The 19,619-nt window shown below is 44.9% G+C and overlaps 1 long non-coding RNA gene across 1 annotated transcript in view; it reads right to left on the bottom strand.

Annotated features, from left to right (window-relative positions):
• The window catches only part of LOC129634988 (uncharacterized), a 370,413-nt gene that overhangs the window by 144,061 nt on the left and 206,733 nt on the right, over positions 1 to 19,619 (bottom strand). The window contains exon 5 of the long non-coding RNA XR_008706043.1: positions 9,561 to 9,632. This is a non-coding gene — a long non-coding RNA (uncharacterized LOC129634988). The remainder of the gene's footprint in view (positions 1 to 9,560; positions 9,633 to 19,619) is intronic.

Here is a 19,619-nt window from a genome sequence, read left to right as displayed (position 1 = left end):
CCCACCCCTAGCTGAACAGCTAGGTGCTGACAGCCCCTGAGGACATCGTAGCTATGAGACCCCAAACCAGGATCCAGCTGAGTCACCCCCAATTCCCGACACACAAAAACCGTGAGATGGTCAATGTTCATTGTTTTATACAATTGTTTTAGACAACAGTGTTGTTTATACAATAATGAATACAACTACATACTATTTGATGGTTAGCTGGGATGGGGAGATAGAACAGGAAAGATTCATCATCAAGATCTTGAGGGAATGAAACAGCTCTAGTACATGATACACAACAGAGATCAACATCTCCTGCGTAGACTGCCTCCCAAATCAAGGCACCACACTGAGACAGTTCACAATTCAGAGAATTCTCATGGAACCATGATGTTTGGGCTGAACAATACTTCAGAGCTGAAATCCTCATGTAAAATAACAGATAAGGAAACCCAGGTCTAGAGAGAAGAGGGGATTTCCCCAAAGTTATTATTTCTATTTTGGAGGATTCCTGGTGTGACTTGGAGGCAACAGGCAAATTGTGGGAAGTTATAGATGCCAGGAATCTCCACCTTGTTCAGGTAGTAATTTTTCCTGCAACAGCATTGGGGATTCACAAATATATTTATGAGTTCTAAGAGACAAAGCTGCCTATGTAATTCTAATATAGGATCAACATGTAAAACTGATTTGTTTTCTGTTTAATGAAATTTGTTGGACTCTTTTCTTCAACAAACCGTGAATCTGTAAACACAGATAGAGAGTAGGTGTTGACTCATATTCAGCTATTTCTCGCAAACAATTGGTTTGCCATCTGACAATATCAGCCTTTAAAGGAAGGTTACCAAATGCAAAGACTGAAGAAAAAACTCTAAACTGGAGATGCCTCACAGTGGCTGCCCATCTATTGAGCATTTTCTTTAGCTCTCAAAGAGATTCCTTTTCAGAAACAATGAGAATTTTACTGCATAGAACCCCATGCTTAAATGACCCACAGCAATTATTTTTGAGTCTGCAAACAGCTTTAGAACCAATCAGACACCCAGAAATACTTTAGGAAAAGGCCTTTTTAAAGAGCTCACTCTCTTTTCTGTACCTATTAACGTCTTTTACAAATAGTCCTGGAGTTAAAAAAATTTTTTTTTTATTTATTAATTTTTATTGGAGTATGGTGGTAAAGAATCTGCCTGTCAATGCAGGAGATGCAGGAGACTCGGGTTCCATCCCTGGGTCGGAACAATCCCCTGGAGGAGGAAATGGCAACCCACTCCAGTATTTTTGCCTGGAAAGTTCCATGGACCCTGGTGGACTACAGTCCATGGGGTCACAAAGAATTAGTCCTGGAGTTTTATGTCCTTAACTTTCGTACTTCTGTATGACCCAGTCACTGTCTTCTTCTTCCACCCAACTACAGATCACTCTCCCCTTGATGAGCACTCCACCTACAGCCATGCTGACTTTTTGGGGGGTTCTAAAAACAAGATAGGTTCTTTCCTACCCCAGGGTCTTTTTTTTTTTTTTTTTAATGTGTAATGTTTTAATCTCCTGGTTCTTAAATTGGAGTCTACTAATCAATGTGTCAATGTTCAAGTCTCAACTTTGAGTCCCCTCCACACAGAAGCTTTCCCTGCTGCTGTGAACACCCCTCCCCTTCCTATCTGTGATGGACTTGGGTAGGCTATATTCTCCAGTTATTTAATAAAACAATAATCTAGGTGTTGATGGGAAGATATTTGGTAGATTAGAGTCTATGATCAGTTTACTTTAAGTAAGAAGGGTTATCTTCCATAATTTGCATGGGGTGAGGGTGCTGATTCAATCAGTTGAAGGCCTTCAGAGCAGAGGTGAGTTTTCTCTGAAGAACAAGAAGAAATTCTGCCTATGGACAGCAGCTTCATCTTGTGCCCAAGATTTCAAGCCTGCCCTTCTTGATAGCAGGTCTTGTGGATTTTGGAATTGCTTATCCATTACTCATAATTTCTTAAGCCAATTCCTTGCAAAAATCTCTAAAAATAGGTAGCCTACTGGTTCTCTTCCTCTGGCAGAACCCTGAATGATACACTATCCCAGTTACTTCATTTATTTTCTGAAGACCAGTGTTGCCTGACTTAAGAAAGAACAGTACAGAATGCAATTTTGGAAAATACATCCACTAGAAAAAGTGAGTTTTATCCAAAATTTATGTTAACTGGACATATTATATTTGACCTGGAAGTCCTACTTATTGTGATTTGAATTTACCTTATTTATAGATTTGCTCACTTACTTATGGTCCATCTCCCTCATCTGGTCTGGAAGCTCCACAAAGGAAACTACCTGATAGGTGGTTTGTGGCTTCATCCCCAGTCCCTGAAACAGAGCCTAGCATAGAGTAGGTATCTAATAAATATTTATAGAGTGAATGAATAAATAAATGAATTTATATCATCTGCATATTCATGCTTTCTGCTTCCAAAGCCCCCAAATAATCCTTCACACACAGAAATCAGGTTTATGTTCATGAGAAGTTGAACGGATGGTCCAAGTGATGAGAGTATAGGGTCTTCTCATCCATGGTTCCATTTTCCACATAGCTTAATGTGTTAGTAAGTGTTACGTGAGTGACTGTTAGAGTGATTATTTGACTATTTAAGAGCTCTTGGCTCTGATTATTTAGGGAAAATGAGCAGAAAATGGGGAAACAAAAGTGCTGATAGCAGTGATAAGAGGCTTGTCTCATAAACTTACTTTAATCAGGATGATGACGGAAAGCACAAGGCATGCCAAATATGGCAAATCTTCAGGCCTGAACAGAAGCTTAGAGAACTTGGTTGCTCAGTTGTGCAATTACGAAAGGGAAAAAAAAAAAAGAGCAATAATCAGAACATGTGTGAAATTCCAGAGCTCTGTCATGGAGGACTGGCTGAAAGTTGAATGAGGAACTTTTTTAAAAAGCATCTGGAGCCAGAAACCACTTTTAACAAGTGTATCTACTGTTTGGTTTGGGGCACTGGCCTTTTGTTCTGCCTGAAATTTAAGTTTCAGCTCAAGTGCCACCTCTTCCCTGAAGCCTTTCCACATGCCCCTCAGTCCCACCTTTAAGGACATCCCTCTCTCTGTCTTCCCTGCAGTCCCAAGAGTGTGAGGTTTGCACCTGTCAGAAGTACATATTTGCACTTACACTTAGAGTTTAGTCACCTGTTTATAACTGCTTCTCCTCCTTTAGGTCGCAAATTGCCTGAAAGCAAGAAACATTTTATATACGCTACCACACACACCCCAGTATCCCAATCAGAGCCGGATGCATAGCGGGCTCAGTTCTATTGGGGAAATTAATGTGGACTTTAAGTTGAAGGGCCTGGGATCAAATCCAAGCTCCACCCTTTGCAACCTGTGTGCCCTTTGACAAGCCACTGCATTCCTTTCTGAGGCGCAGTCTCCTCATCTGTTCAATGGGGACATGAGTACAGATTGAGGGGTCTTAATGATACAGGTCTCAGCAGAAAACAGTGACCAGAGATGTTGCTTGATTGAGTATCCATGTTAGCCTGAAATGTTCGCAGGAGTTGGAAGAGAATACAACAAAATACAAAAGCTTAAGTTTATATTTAGGCAAGAATGTCTCTGGATTCTGGTAGAAGATATCTATGAACCCAACTCCAAACCCGACCAAGTGGGGTTGAAATGATCTCTTCTGAAAGAATTCTAGTTCCCCTTCACCAGCTACATGGCCTGAAATCTCCACCATTATGGTCCCTTCTTTGGGCCAAAGCATACTGGTTCTTGACGCCAGGCTGATATCAATGGCCCTCTAGACAGGATAGATAGGTGAAGTTGGGGAGAAGAAAAAGGAATGAATTTGGGGCCTGAAATTAAAGATTTCTGCCCAAACTTTGCAATATATTGCCTATGTAATCTCCTACCCCTTCTGGAATTCAGCCTCTCTTGGTTTGCTTTCTCATTTGAGTCATGCATGATCCCTCCCACACATACACACACACACACACACACACACACGGAATTGCTAAAGTATGGTTTCTCAACCTCAGCATTACTGAAGTCCTGGTCCTATAATTCTTCATTGTGGGGAGCTTTCCTATGCATTGCAGAATGTTTAGTGGCATCTCTGGCCCCTACCTTCTCAATGCCAGGAGCTCGCTCTACAAGCTGTGATAACCAAAAATATCGCTATATATCCACCAGGGGAGAAAATCATCTATAGCTGAGAATCATGCAGTAATGACCAAACTCAATAATTTCTATGCGAACTCATAAATTTGAGAGTCCAGTAGAAGTGTTAGTAATAATTATTTTCCCCTGATTCTAGAGAAAATTAAATTACCCTCTTCTGCAATTCCTTAGCACTTAAAAATAATAACAGCTAAGAATAATTGAATACTTGTTATACTGTGGGCTCTGCTATTGTCTCACTCTGAATATGAGAAGATTCAAGCTCTCAGTGCATACACAGCTTGTCCAAGATTATAGGAGTGCACAGTGGAGGCAGGAGACTTGAACCCATAAAAAACCCATGTTTCAACCCGTATCAGTTATTTGTAGCTGTGTAACAAATGATCATAACTTAGCCACTTAAAATGGCATACATCTGTCATTTCACACTTTCTGCCATAAGGAGTCTGGAAATGCCTCAGTGGGGTTCTCTGTAAGATTGCAATCAAGGTTTTGGCCACAACAAGTGTCTTAACTAAATGCTTGACTGGGAAAAGATCCACTTTCAAACTCACATGGCTGATGATGGGACCCAATTCCTGGAAGGCTTTCAGACAGAGACCTCAGTCCCCTGCTTGCTGCCAGCTGGAGGCCACCCTCAGTTACCTGCCATGTGGGCCTCACTGTAGCATCGTTCACAACATGAGACATGCTTTGTCAAAGCCAGCAAAGGATACAATCTGTTAGCAAGATGGACATTGTGATCTTACATGATATAAGCATGGAGAGTGTATCATCACCTTTGTTCTATTCTATTGGTTAGAAGGGAGCTGCTAGGCACACCCATACCCCAAGAGTAGGGATTACATAGGTATACAAACCCTAGAAGGCAAGGATCTCCAATGCCATCAGCTATGAGCCCAAGGGCTGTTTTGAGGGGTGGCAGTTTTGTTTTCTTTTGCTTTGAAGGTTGTCTTAGTCTGCTCAGGCTGCTATAACAGAATGTCAGACACTTGGTGTCTTGCAGAAGAGACATACATTTGTCACAGTCCTGGCGGCTGGGAATTCTAAGATCAAGGCCCCAGGTGATGCAATTCTGGTGACAGCCCTTCTCCTGGATTGTGGACGGTTGTCTTCTCACTATGTCCTCATGAGCAGAAAGAGAGAGACGTGGAGAAAGAACTATCTAGTGTCTCTTTTTCTATAAGAATAATAACCCTCTCAGGCACTCCACTCTCCTGACCTCACCTAAACGAAATTATCTACCACAGGCGGTCGCCAAGTACCATCAAATTAGGGGTGAGGGCTTCAACATATCAATTTGGACAGCACAAATTCACTCCACGGCATAGAGGAAGCAGTGTATTTTGTGAAAGAAGATGAATGATGTTTCTTAGACGCATGATGATTCTTCTGGAGTGGAGACATGCACTGCTGATGACTACCTTGATGACACAATTACAGACTGCAGCAGTTGCAACAGAGACAGCATGGCCCACAAAGCTGAAACTATTTACTGTGCTCCTTTACAGAACAAAGTTTGCTGACCACTGGCACAGAGTAGAAAATAATTAGAAACTGAAAAATAAAAATGACAGGCTTGGGTGGATTACAAAAGGAGTACCATGTGGGGGTGGTTAACGTTTCAGAGGTTTTTGTGGGAGGGGTGAAGAGGAAAGGAAGAAGGGGTGAGGAATGAAAGAAGGAAAGGTGACAGACTTTCAAAAATAAACTTGATCTCCCTGGCATGCTGCCTCAGAAGACTGAGGCTGCGGTAATTAAGCAGTGAAATTACAATGAAGGAAAATAGTCCACCAAAAGAAACTAAGGCAAGAAATCCAAAGTGGGTCCAACAGAGACAAAAATCACACTGAGAGTCGTGCATCAGGTGCCTTAATTTGCAGAAACCATGTTGCTTCCTCGCCATCCTCCATCTGAAAAGAAGTCTACTGTGCACACAAGTCACACAGCATTTGCTAAGTTCTACACGCCAACGTCAGGCTCCCAACAAGCCTTTTCCCTTTTGCTTTTTCCTCAGTGGAAATGAGTACATGCCAAGGGTGAGGTCTGTGTGTGGGTTTGGAACTTGCGCAAAAACACAGCTAGATGAGCCTTATTTATATTATGATCACTTCTTCCATCACCGTGCATACATCACATCAGGTGATGGTGCCTGTCGCAGGTCCCTAGTTACCGGCTCTAAGTGTTCTTTGGCCTAAACAAAAAAGCAGGACAAATAGAAGCAAAGACCCACTCAGGGTCCGGGACATGAATAGAAACTGATGTCCCCTTCAAAAACAGCTCACTTTGTAAATAGGAAGAAATAAACCATTCAAAAGACACTTGGAAACCATGGACTGGAGTCTGGCTATTGGAGTGGAACCTGTTTGGGGTTTGGGATTTGAGGTTTGGGTGGGGATGTCAACTCAAATGTTGTGGAGACTCCCTAAACACACACAGACTGTTTCGATATCAGGTTTGAATATGCTGCACCTTGCCCTGCTCCCAGCTGTCTCACCCCACACCACCAAGCCAAGAACCCTGGACAGTTTGATCTCTGTCCTGACAGACTTTTTGGAGTTAGCTGGCAATGGATTCTATTTCAGGAAGTCAGACCAAATAAAAATCATTCCAATTAAAAAGTGCCGCTGGGCAAGTAGAACAGCAAGTGCCCACCACACACAAAACAGACCAACCACCAAGTTCAGCCTTCCCTATGTGTTGTTGATGGCAGAGTTACTGCCTTGGAGTCTAGAGTGATTCAATGGTGTAAAAGTTGTCTGGTATTCTGCTGAGAGGATTTTACCCACATATCACAAGACATTTTGCTGGACTTATCATTCACAACAGCCCAGAGCAGTAAAGGAGTCTAAAAGTGATTTCAAATACTACGGAACCCAGTTATCTGTGGTTTATTTATACTGAGACTCATGTGATCACCAGATACATTTTAAGAACCACCCCCTACTCAAGCCCTCTGAACGTTCTTGGGTAAGAGCTTGAATTTTGGGGCTTCTGGTGGTGGATGTCTCAGCTTATTCAGGGAGCTGGGTTCTAAATTTTCACAAAGATGAAAAGGCTGTACAATTAAAATGGCTCTTGGAAAATCCCTCCTAATGCCCACAAATGCTGCGAGATGTGAGTAGGAAGTCACACTGTCATAGCCCGCTGGGTGGGGTGGATGGATGGAACAGCTGCACTGTGGAAATTGTTCCTCCCTCCTCTGTTCTTTGTGAAGAGGGTGTGGAGGTGAACTCACTTTAGTCAAATGTGTAGGTTATGTAACTTCAGTTCCCCTGGAAAAGTTAGCACACCCTACAAACACCAGGCAGTGGTTGTTGTTTAGTTACTAAATCACATCTCATTCTTCATGATCCCATGGACTGTAGTCAACCAGGCTCCTCTGCTCATGGGATTCTCCAGGAAACAATATTGGAGCGGGTTGCCATTTCCTTCTCCAGGGGATCTTTCTAACCCAGGGATTGAACCCATGTCTCCTGCATTGGCAGGCGGGTTCTTTACCATTGAGCCATGCAGAAAATGCCAGGCACTAGTGGGCTTTGTGGAGAAAAAGTTCCTGACCACCAGTAACCATTAAGTTTTTCACTGCTTGATAACAGAGACCCTGCCTTATCTCATCCACTATAAACAGGACCAGTGTCTTCTACCACTTTTCCTTCCTTTTTTCTTTCCTAAACAGACTGATTCAAGCTTTTCAAGACTGGTTAAGCCTTATCTCTCTCTCTTTGCCTCTTTCTGTTTAGCTTTTCCAAGCCAAATGTGCATGCTCAGTGTTTCCTATAGAGACAATGCCCTGAAATTTTAGACATCTCCAAAGAACTCCTGCAGCACTGATAGAGGCATCTGAGTATGGGATTAACAGTTTCCCCAGGCAGCAGGCAATTTCTAGAAGTTAGAAGGTTACAGGTGGCTAAATGGACTTGATTGTTCAGATTCTTATATCTAAAATTGCCAAAAACAAGCTCCAAGCTTAAATTAAAAAGGGAATTTTTTTTGACACAAGCAAATGAAACACTGCATGCAGTATTGACCTTGGGATTCTAGTGGTACAAATAAGAAGGATCGCTCTCTTTCCAAAATTCAGCTTCTCTTTCCTTTATGAGTAGGGCTCATTCTCTTCCATGACAAGAGGGCTTCATTCATGTTTGGGGGTTGGACGAGCTGCATGCTTCACTCATATCCTCACATCTTAGCATCTTCAGAGGAAAAAGAGTTCTCTCTTCTGAGACCAAGAGGAGGACTCAGATAGGCTGTGCCAGGTCACATGACTCCTTAGCCCAATGACTAGGGCTGCAGGGAGGGGATACTGTTGATTGGCCAGACCTCAATCCCATGCCAGCCCCTGAGGCCAAAAGAAAGGACTAAGGAGACTGACAAGTATTATATGGAACTCTGTGAAGACAAGCAATTTCCCAAAGAAGATGACAGGAGAGCGCAGGTACAAATACAAAGGAGGAAAGACTTCTGAGTGGAAGAAACAACAAATGTTCACCTTAGGGTCCTAAGAAAAATACATGGAAGACAGACTGTCTTACTCCTACCATCCTAGACTCAACTCAACATTTAATGAACCTGTGGGTTCAAATGGTTTTACCAGCGTTATTTATGGTACAACCTTGCAACTTGTCTGTGCCATTTTAGCCCCTGGCCTCAAATAGTCATCAGTGAACAGAAATCCACAACTTGGACAAAGCAGGAAAGCCGATTCTCCAATTCCATTATCTACTCACTTTGTAAGCCAAGGTTTTGCAAGTTTTCTAATGACAGTGGTTTACCCTGAAAAGAAACACAGGCACCCAATGCCATAACTGCTTGCCATTCTTGTAGCTATTTCTTTTGGCAGCTCCTTGCACTACCTGCATTATCCATCATTTACCACAGAGCGCACAGTCTGCTTTCTATCTGGCACTGAGTCATCAGCCAAAGGTCATGCTGGTCTTTCTTCTCTTTCTTCCTCCCTCCCAGGAAGTATGGCCCCTGGACTAGCAGCCTCTGCATCACCTAGGAATGTATTTTGAAATTCAAATTCTTGGACTATATCCCAGACCTACTGAGTCCAAAAGAGAAAGAGTGGGGGCCCCAGCAACCTGTATTTTATCATGCTTTCCAGGTGATTCTGATGTTCAAGGTTGCTGAATTCTACAGCCTATAGGTAATATAATACTCTGTTGTCATACTGATCTCATAACTCTCCAACATATGCTTCTTCTTTTTGATTCTGCCTCAAACTCCCCATTGTTTACATAATAAACTATACACCCAGTTTAGTCATCCAAGGACCTGAGGAATGTCATGTCCCAAACTTACTGCATGAATACATGCATTTCCCAAACTTACTGCATGAATACATGAACATGTATTTCTTGTTACAAATCTCATTTATTTATTTATTGAGCACTTACCATGAACCAGTCTTCCAGGCACCTTAGACGTGGATCCTCCAGCCTCAGTTGAGCCTTCGGGTGACTGCAGCCCTGGGTGATATGATATGGAAACCTTGTGAGAGATGCTGAGTCAGAACCTCCAAATCAAGCCACTCCACAGAAACGTCACAAATAAGGAGTGATTATTATTGTTTGAAGCCACTGTACTTTGGAGTGACTTGTTATGCAGCAATACATAACTAATATATTAGAGTGTAAGCCTTCTTCTCCCTCACAAATATAGTATACATGGAATTTACTGGTAAGGGTATTTGGTAGGAAAGAGTGGCTTTATAAGTATGGAATGACAAACCAGAGGTTCAGAAGCTCTGCCAAGGTATGTTGCCGTCAATGTTAAAGGGTTTGTAAAAGAACCAGTGAGAGAAATCAACTACCACCATTGGAATTGAACAGGCCTCTGTCAGTACCCTGCTCTGTGTATGGCATTGTGTCACATACTAAGGTTAACATGACAAAGCACCACAAACAGGGCATCTTAAAATAACAGAAACGTATGCTCTCATAGCTCTAGAGGCTAGACATCTGAAATCCAGGTGTTGGCAGGACCATGCTAGGAGAGGATCTGCCCCATGCTTCTCTCCTGGATTCTGGCATTGCCAGGGATCCTTAACCTGACTTGGTTTGCATGCACATCATCTCAGTCTCTGCCTCTGCTGTAAGGCAGCATTCTCCCTGTGTCTTCATGTCACCTTCCTTCTGTGCAAGTCTGTCTCTGTGTCTCTACTCCTCTTCTTACAAGGACACCAGTTACACTGGTTTAGGGTCTGCCCTAAAAACCTCATCTTAACTTGCTACATCTGAGAAGACCCCATTTCCAAGTAAGGTCAAAGTCACAGTACTGAGGATTAGGACTTCAACAGCTTTTAGTGGGGGCAAGATTCCACCCTGAACGTAGAAACAGCTGAGATGAATCAGATTCATTTCCCACCATGATGACTAGAGATCCATTCATATCTAACAATCACCCACATGGCAGGGGCAAGCATCATTTGGGACTACCTCATGGGCTAAAAGGCAATGACATTGGCCTTCAAAGGATGAGTAGCATTCCAGGCACATGAACCACAGTGAGCAAAAGAAAGAAGTCCAGAAAGCAGAGCAATATTCCTCCATATTGAGGAATGTAGAGTTGTTCTGTGCTTGACCAGGAGCAAAGATTTGTAGCCAGGTGGCTTCCCTTGTGGCTTAGTCGGTAAAGCAGGAAACCTGGGTTTGATCCCTAGGTTCGGAAGATCCCCTGGAGAAGAGAAATGCAGGAGACCTGGGTTTGATCCCTAGGTTCGGAAGATCCCCTAGAGAAGAGAAACGCAGGAAACCTGGGTTTGATCCCTAGGTTTGGAAGATCCCCTGGAGAAGAGAATGGCAATCCACTCCAGTATTCTTGCCTGAGAATCCCCATGGACAAACAAGCCTGGCAGACTGCAGTTCATGGGGCCACAAAGAGTCGGACAAGACTGAGCGACTAAGAACATCACAGGGAGGTGGTGCGGGCTTCCCAGGTGGCACTAGTGGTAAAGAACCCACTGCCAATGCAGGAGACATAAGAAATGTGGGTCCAATCCCTGGGTCAGGAAGACCCCCTGGCAAAGGGCATGGCAACCCACACCAGTATTTTTGCCTGGAAAATCCCATGGACAGAGGAGCCTGGCAGTTCATAGAGTCACAAAGAGCTGGACACCACTAAAGCAACTTAGCATGCACACAGGGAGGTAGTGATTGCTAATCTAAGGAATGTGCATGAGATTCATGGAACAGACACCACCAATGCCCTGCCCATAACCCCTCAAATCTCTTTACCATTTCTATGCCTGAGGTCAGGTGAAGGTGGGCCTTATGTGACCTGTAGGCAACTCACAGTGAGGCAGCCCCTGCTGCCCAAGGCCAAGTCTCTGGGGGAGGTTGCAGGCGAGAGCCTTCAGCTGCATCAGTGCAGGCAGCAGCTGAGAAATGGGAGTGAAAAATGACCCAGTGGGATCTGGCTGAATACCCCAGCCTTTGCTGTACTAGGGAGAATCCAGGTGCTGAGATCCTGGCAGCAGGTGGAACTAAAGCTATGGAGACTTGAAGCCAAGTCTGGGCTGAAGATGTGGGTTTGGGATTCATCCAAATACGGGGATATTAACACCCAGGAGTGAGTGAGATCAGACAGACAGAGCAGGAATTGTTCAAAGATGGCCAGAAGACAGAAATTTAGAGAAATCTAAGTTAAGGAGATCAGTGTGCATGTATTTACTTAATTGGGCAGCTCCAGTCACTAGATAATCGCCACCCAGAGTGAAAGCTAGTACCTCTGGGAGTTTTCAATAAAACTGGCAAGTCTCCAACATTGTTTAGGGACTGAATAAAAAGAGTCATACCTGTTCTATACAACTGAGGTTCATTTTCATAGGGGACCTTTGAGAGACACAGGTCTTTGCTCAAAAAATGTGACCCATATTAGTGCAGAGCTCTGGCTCTCGGAGAAGGCAATGGCACCCCACTCCAGTACTCTTGCCTGGAGAATCCCATGGACGGAGGGGCCTGGTGGGCTGCAGTCCATGGGGTCGCTAGGAGTCGGACATGACTGAGCGACTTCACTTTCACTTTTCACTTTCATGCATTGGAGAAGGAAATGGCAACCCACTCCAGTGTTCTTGCCTGGAGAATCCCAGGGACGGGGGAGCCTGGTGGGCTGCCGTCTCTGGGGTCGCACAGTCGGACACGACTGAAGCGATTTAGCAGCAGCAGCAGCAGCAGCAGGCTCTTGGATTTGGATTTTGACTTAACCACTTATTTAACTGAAACACTCTGAACAAATTATTATTTTCTTTTTTTGAGTTTCAATTTCCTCATCTATTAAATGGCAAGAATAAGAGTACCCACCTAAAAGAACTGTTAAGAATATGCAATGAGATAGTACATGTAAAGAGGTACTATGGTCAATGAGGGGTGGGGTGTGGGTGGTATTCGTGATCAGGTGAAACCTTAGGGGTCTCTCGGGTTACCCATATGGTGCCAAAAAGCACAGGCTCTCAGAGTTCAAATCCTGGCTGTGCCACCTACTAACTCTAAGATCTTGTGTTCAGTTTCCTTTTGGGTAAAATGGGGATGTACATAATACCTATCCATCCTATGTGGCTGTTATGTGGATTAAATAACCTAATACACATAAATATGCTTAGAACGGTACCTGACATCTAGTGAGCAACTCTCTCCCAGGAAAATTCCCATCTCTCTCCACTGCTGGACGCTCTGTTATTACGGTACTGCTCAGCACTAACTGCACTGTACATCATGCTTTCAGCCGCCAGTCTTCCAGGAGAAACATCACTGGCCTTTCCCCCCCAAAAGGAAGGATTGTGCTAAAGGGACTGAATTTCCTTCTGCAACAAAAACTCCTCAAAGAAAAACAAGCTAAGCCCCCAGCCATGTCACGTTGTAACCTGGCTATCTGTTAGCTGACAGAATGCCTGCTTTTCATATGGGCACAATCAGTCACATCTAGTTTCCGAGTGTGTTCCTGCTGCCCTGGTGGCGACCAACAGGGGAGGGTGGGGACCAGGGCTTACTGCCCCACATTCTGCTCTACATTTGAAATCAATCTTGCTTCTTACATTTCTCCTCTCTTCCTTACTCCTATGTTCCCCACCTCAACAAACTGCTCTCATCCGAGGCCTGGGAAGATGAAGTTGTGTTCTTGCTTTCTTTAAAATGAACAGAAACTAAATCATCTAGATTTACAGGTTTCCTCCACTATCTGAAAGTAGAATAAAGCTTTCGTAAGCCAAACTGGCCATAAAGTAAAGAAGCAATTACTTCAGGACACATCTTGATAAGGGATGCACGAGATAAGTTAAGATAAAGCACAGATGCTCATGAAGGTAGTTCAAAGCTATGGTGGCCTGATGCTGAGATGCTGAGTGTGGCTCCTGAAAGAGCTGGGTGGTGTCCCTCATGCTGCCTCTTGGACTACTCACTTCAAAACAACCAACCCTGAACTCTATTCTGACTTTTAGTCTTTTCTGGTTAAAGCAAAAATCCTCTTTGGATTTCATTCAGTTACCAAAAACAAGTACTAATGTAGGTGTTTTGTAAAAAGTAGTGTAAAACGAGCTTTTGAAAAGTGGAGGACACCTGGGTTCCCTCTTGTGCCTAGTTGAAGGTATTCCAGTTTTGTTCCTTTCAAAGGGCAAGCATCGTTTCTTTATTGGTATGCCTATAGCATCTAAAGGAAAAAGATTGTGACTGATTACCACCTCTTTCCAGAATATTCTTGTGTAGTGCAGTCCAACAGAACTTTCTGCAATGATTCAGTGATTTTTATCTGTGCTGTTCAATATGGTGGTCACTAGCTGCCAATGAGCACTTGAAATATGGCTGTTGTGTCTGAGGAGCTGAATTTTTACTTCGTTTAAGTCTAGATAAGCACTCGTGGTTAGTGGCCACAGTGTTAGTGTAATTCTAGGGCTGTGATTTTCAAATCTTAATGCAGACAGAAATCAACCTTATTAAAAATGCAGATTCTAAATCAGCATGTTTGGGGTGGGGCCTGAGATTTTGCTTTTCTAACAGCCTCCTGGGAGGCTGATGCTGTTGGTCCCTGGTCTACTCTTTGAGTAACAAGGGGCTGTGATTCTCAAATTCAATGGCTTTTTGGGCTCCCCTGGGGAGCTTTAAAAATTACTAATGCCTGGGTCTGACCTCTAGAGATTCTGACACAATTGGTCAACATGTGGCCTGGACACGGAGACATTTAAAAACCTCCCCGGGGTGATTTTAGTGGACAGCCAAGGTTGGAGGCACCACAGTGCACCGCCAATGACCTACTTAATGTTTTTTGAAATAACCGTCATCCCAGAGAACAGAATGCTAGCTTCAGAATACTCTCTAAAGGGAGCTTCTTGGTACACGGCCAAACCTTAGAAAGTGTACACTGATTTTGCCCATCTAGACTAGAAATGTTGGAAATGCTATTCAGTCAATTCAATCCAAGCTGGTGAGCCTGTAGAGAGCCAAGTGGGGTGGGAAGCACAGAGCTGGGAGACCTGTGGGAATCACCCCAGGAGATGCTCAGCCTATATTTGTCTGTTCTCCCCAGTGGGGCTATGCCACTCCACATCCCCACAAGTGCTGACCTATCCTACAAGAGACTGAAGACCACAAAAGTTTAGGTCATGGGCTCTGCAGTCAGAATACTGAGGTTTAATTCTGATGTTTATTAGGTCTGTGATTTGAGCAAGTTCCCAAAAGTACCTGGGCCTTGATTTTCTCACCTATAAAATGGGAATAAGTACCTTCTTCCCAGAGTTTTGTGAAGCTTGGTAAGTTTCTCAGAAGTTTGTGAACTGTTCAGCTGTTATTATTACTTCATCACATCTCTGTCTCATTTCCTGTGTTTGAATCTCACTAAACAACTTCTAGCTCATTAAACCCACTATGCTCTCATTCACAGGGCCTTTGCACATGCCAGTGTTTCCTGCATGGGATTACTTGCTTCCCCTTTAGACCTAGTTAATGCCTTCAGATCTTTCTTAGATCAGTCCAACTCTCACTTCTCCAGAGAAGTGTCTCGTCTCTCTTAGCCCTATATGTCTAATCTTTCTCAGCCCCCTTATGAGTACTTGGCTTGGTTCATTCATTCAATAAACATTATTTGAGTACCTATTACATACTATGTACTGTTTCAGCTCTGATAATACTTCAGAGAACAAAAAAGACAATCCTTATTCTCATAAAGCTTACATTCTTGGATAGATGGACCATAAAAAAGGAAACAAAACAAAAGAAAGAAAAGAGGTATGGATGGCCACTGAAGTCCTCCAAGAATAGTGATGATTGCAAAAACAGAAAACCTGGAGGAGGTAGGGAGCAAGCCATGTAGACAGTGGAGGGAAAAGCATTCCAGCCAGAAGGAATGGCAGATGCCAAGGAAACATTGCAATGTCACCTTTTGTGACTCACCAATTAATCTCTTATGCTCAACATAGATTATAAACTCTGTGGCTTGGGGTGGGAATCACATGTTTTTGTTCTCAGCAACCAGCCACTTGGCATGCAGTGGGTGCTCACTTAATATGTTGAATGAATGCACTCATCGGGTTTTCCAGAATTTCTGGAGAATGTGTGTGTTAGGAGGTGGGAGTGCAGAAATGAAGTAGTTGTGTGTTCTCTGGAGAGTCTGCTGCCAACCTCACTCCCTCTCACCTGTTGAAAGTAACTGTTGGGAGAAAAATCTCTTGAAATGGAGTATTATTCCCTTCTTCTTCACATTTCCTTTCAATGATCTTCCCTCTGCCCAGTCAGAGGGATCCATCACCCTGGAAAGGATTAGGACTGTGTGGCAGGAATGCAGAGAGGGGAAAAGAACTGATGTTCCAATTTTAACTCCTGAAACACGCACTTGAAGCCCATTTCTGAGAATTCAACAGCCATGAAAGGCAAGGCTTCTGATGTATAAAACTGGTGTTTGTGAAAGGAAAACATTTAATAGATTCACAGAATAGTTTTTTTTTTTTTCCTTCCTCCAAATCAAAAGGCAAAGCTGTGAAGGAGGAGGACATGAATTTATATATAAGAAGTACATTCAAAAGCAAGCTGTAGGGGACCCAGAGTGGCTGGGAGGGAGGAGGGATGGGAGAGCTGGAGAAGGTGGGGCCAATGGGGAAGGTAAGGCTTTCAGCATCAGAGTTGGTCTGGCCCATTGTGTCAATCAAGATCCCGGCAGAGCTTTCAACCAAAGACCTTTCAGCTAGGAAACCATTATCAGAGGGGTGACAGGGTGAAAAGAGTTACTAAGGGAGGTGGAGACATGCTGAGACAAGCAACATCAGGAGGCGTAACAAGCCTCAGCCTGAAGGAGTAGGAGGCAGTGTTTCTGATCCCAGAGAGAGCTGGTACCCAGGAGGAGCTGCCTGAAGCTGGATCCACTGCCTGAGCCCCTGTGCAGAGGCAGGAAGAAGCAGAACAAAAACAATCCCACTTTCCTCTCCTCCCACCCTCCCAGCTCCGGCTGGTGCCTCTGCTTGGCCCGAGTGCCTACTGTCTACAGGTGTTTTGGGGTGTCCTACACTATGCCTCCAGGCTCTCTGCTGAGTTCTATGCAGTATTCGACTCTTTGCAACACCATGGACTGTAGACCACCAGGCTTCTCTGTCCATGGAATTTTCCAGGCAAGAATACTAGACTGGGTTGTCATTTTCTACTCCAGGGGATCTTCCCAACCCATGGACCAAACCTGCATCTTTAACATCTCCTGCACTGGCCAGCGGATTCTTTACCACTAGTGCCACCTGGGAAGCCCTGTGCTGAGTTCAACCACAGTGAAAACTCCTCATAAGCTCAGACTCCCGCTGACAGCATCCCCCCTTCAGCACAACTACTTTCCTCTCTGGGCATCTCTGAAGGTGGGGAACCTGTTCAGCCATTGTGTAAGTTAACCCCAGAAGTGAGGGCCGTCATAAGCAGTTCTGGGAGCTGCAATTTGACCAAAGGCTCCCACTGGGCCATTTCTAGGAGGGGCATCTGGGACCCTTCTCAGAGGTCCCAGCAGGATCTTTGGCTTTGACTCTCCCTCTTTTCTGGCCCCCTTACTCCAGAGCTCTGGTACTGGTTGAGTTCTCTGAAAGCAGTCTCTGAGACAGAATCTAGGGTATGCAGTTTTATCAGGGAATTAACACCTATCAAAGGAACACAACAGAAGAAGGCTTGGGTGGAAGGAGAAGCTAAGATGTGATGCAAAATCAACAACGCCCTGGGCTGCCTGGGAGGAGCTTGGAGCAAGTCCTGGGTGTCCCTGTGGTGCTGAATGGTCCCCCAGTCCTACTCAGGCTCTGAGTACAGGTGCACAGGAGGATGCCAGCAGCCCCAGGAAGGGCAGGCATGACCTCGGACGACCCAGTGGTGCTCTCTCTGCAGCTGGAGCAGACCCTGAAGGTGCTGACAGCGGGGCAATCAGTCCTTCTTTGCAGGAGGGTCTGAATGGGCATCTCCATGTCCCCTACAACCTTTGAGAAACCAACAATGCTCAAGTCCTGACATCAGCCTCTGCTCCTGGGGAAGCCCAAACAAAGACAATGGGTGACGCACAGCCAGGATCAGGGTCCAAGGGCACTGAGCTAGGGGTAGCAGGGAGGAGGGAGAGAAGGGCAGAGACTAGTATGTCCATCCTTCATGGATGGATCACAGCCAGTGTGGGGAACCGCAGACAAGTTCAGTGAGATTAAGGCTGCCCTCCTCTTGGACTGAGTTCTCCCACGCGAACCCTGCCTTCCTGTGTCAAGGCAAACCTGTGTGGATGCTCAGAGGACCCTGCAAGGTGCACTCTTTCAGCCCTTCCTCGGGAAGATCGAAACCGAACATTCAGAGATCACCTTTTAATTGCCACCTAAGTGAAATCTACTTTCACTTGGGAAGGGTTGAATTTAAAGCTTTTACAACATTACAGTAAAGAAAGCATCATCCAGTGAAAGCTTGCTGTGACTTCTGGCATTATCCTTTGCATTTATGATGATTACTTCATTTAACAGATGAGGAAAATGTGACTCAGAGAGTTTAAGTAACCTACCCCAAGTCACACAGCCAAAAAATGACAGAGCCAAGATTAAGAGACATACCAACTGAAGCAAATGCCACATGTTTGGCACTGAAAGGCACATTCTCAGTAAGTTCTCTGTACATACATTCCCCTCGTCACACACCGAGGCAGAGCAGCAGGCTGGGCTGCTGGTTTTTCCATCCATCTGGGATGCCCAAATCAAGCTGGATTTCCAGCAGCTTCTCACGTACTACCTGCCTGTCTTCAATCACTCTGTAACAACCCCTGCCTTGTTCATCACTGCTTTTCCTTCTCTGCCTTCTCTAATTTCTCTCCATATCCTTTATGATGAGCCAGGGTATAGAGCGTGATTTACAGCCTCTGCTCTCATCTGCCTAGGGTTTTGAAAAAAAAAGGAGAAGAATTAAATTGGATGGAGCACTCCAGGAATCTGTCTCCAGCTTTCAGACCCTTCTTTACCCAGTGATGCATCATGCTGTGTTCTAATGGCTTCGTAATGGGCACCTTAATCTGCCATTAAACTGACTCTGGAAGTGCCCCTCGCTGGTCACCTTGGCCATTGGTCTGCTTGCTGACTCAGGGCATCAGAAGGTGGGGCCCATTCCGAGATTGGTGAGGTCCTAGGAGGGAAGGTTTCCTGTCTACTGGGGTCACAACTGCAAATGCTGATGAGGGCCAAAAAGGTAATCCAGGTGAGTGAAGCTGGGGGGTGGGGTGGGGAGCAAGGGCTCTAGTGACCTATATAAACGAGCAGTCTCAGCTCAGCCCCTCAGCCCCCACCCCCACCCTGGAACTGTTGACTTGCAGGGATCCGGGCCCAGATCTTCCCATGTCTCAACACAAGCCAGGAACGCAGAATTTTATGTATCATCTCCCCCCTTTTAAAATGTCAGCATCTATTTTAAAACATTTTTAAACACCGGCCAGGCCAAATAAAACATGTCAGCTGGCAGCTCTAAGTCCCAACTGTGAACTCTGTCTCAGAGAGACCCAGAGACTCCCGCTGAGTCCTTCCTGGCCCCAGAGATTCCCTACAGCTCTGCTCAGCATGAATAAGAAAATAAGAAATCGGTCACTCCAACTATCCAATTAGCAGCCACTGCACATTCCTTTCCTCTCCCCACTGGAGGGAAGGAAAAAAAAAAAACCCAAAAAGGAAAATCCAGCCCTGTTTTGATTTGGATCAAACTGGGTATGTTACCACCTATTTGAGGCGCTCTGGGGCTTGTGTTCTGGAGACCAGCGCTGGCCCCTGCCTCAGCCTGAGCTCCTCTTACATCTGGGTCCTGAGTGCCAAACCACAGCCACCACAAGCCAGGGAGACTTCCCCGGCAGGCCCCGCAGGGAAAGGGGCCCTGCGCAGGGGTTGGAAACCAGTGAGACTGAGCCTGGAGGCATGGCTGGGCTCAGGATTGTGTTGTCATGGTGACCTGCAACTACCAGCACCGCTGCTGCAGAGACCGCTTTTGTGGGGCTGGGGGCGG

Source organism: Bubalus kerabau, chromosome 20 (genome assembly GCF_029407905.1).
Source record: "Bubalus kerabau isolate K-KA32 ecotype Philippines breed swamp buffalo chromosome 20, PCC_UOA_SB_1v2, whole genome shotgun sequence".
Lineage (NCBI taxonomy): Eukaryota > Metazoa > Chordata > Mammalia > Artiodactyla > Bovidae > Bubalus > Bubalus kerabau.
The sequence above is the reverse complement of the archived record's forward strand: the minus strand, read 5'-3'. Positions and strand labels throughout refer to the sequence as shown.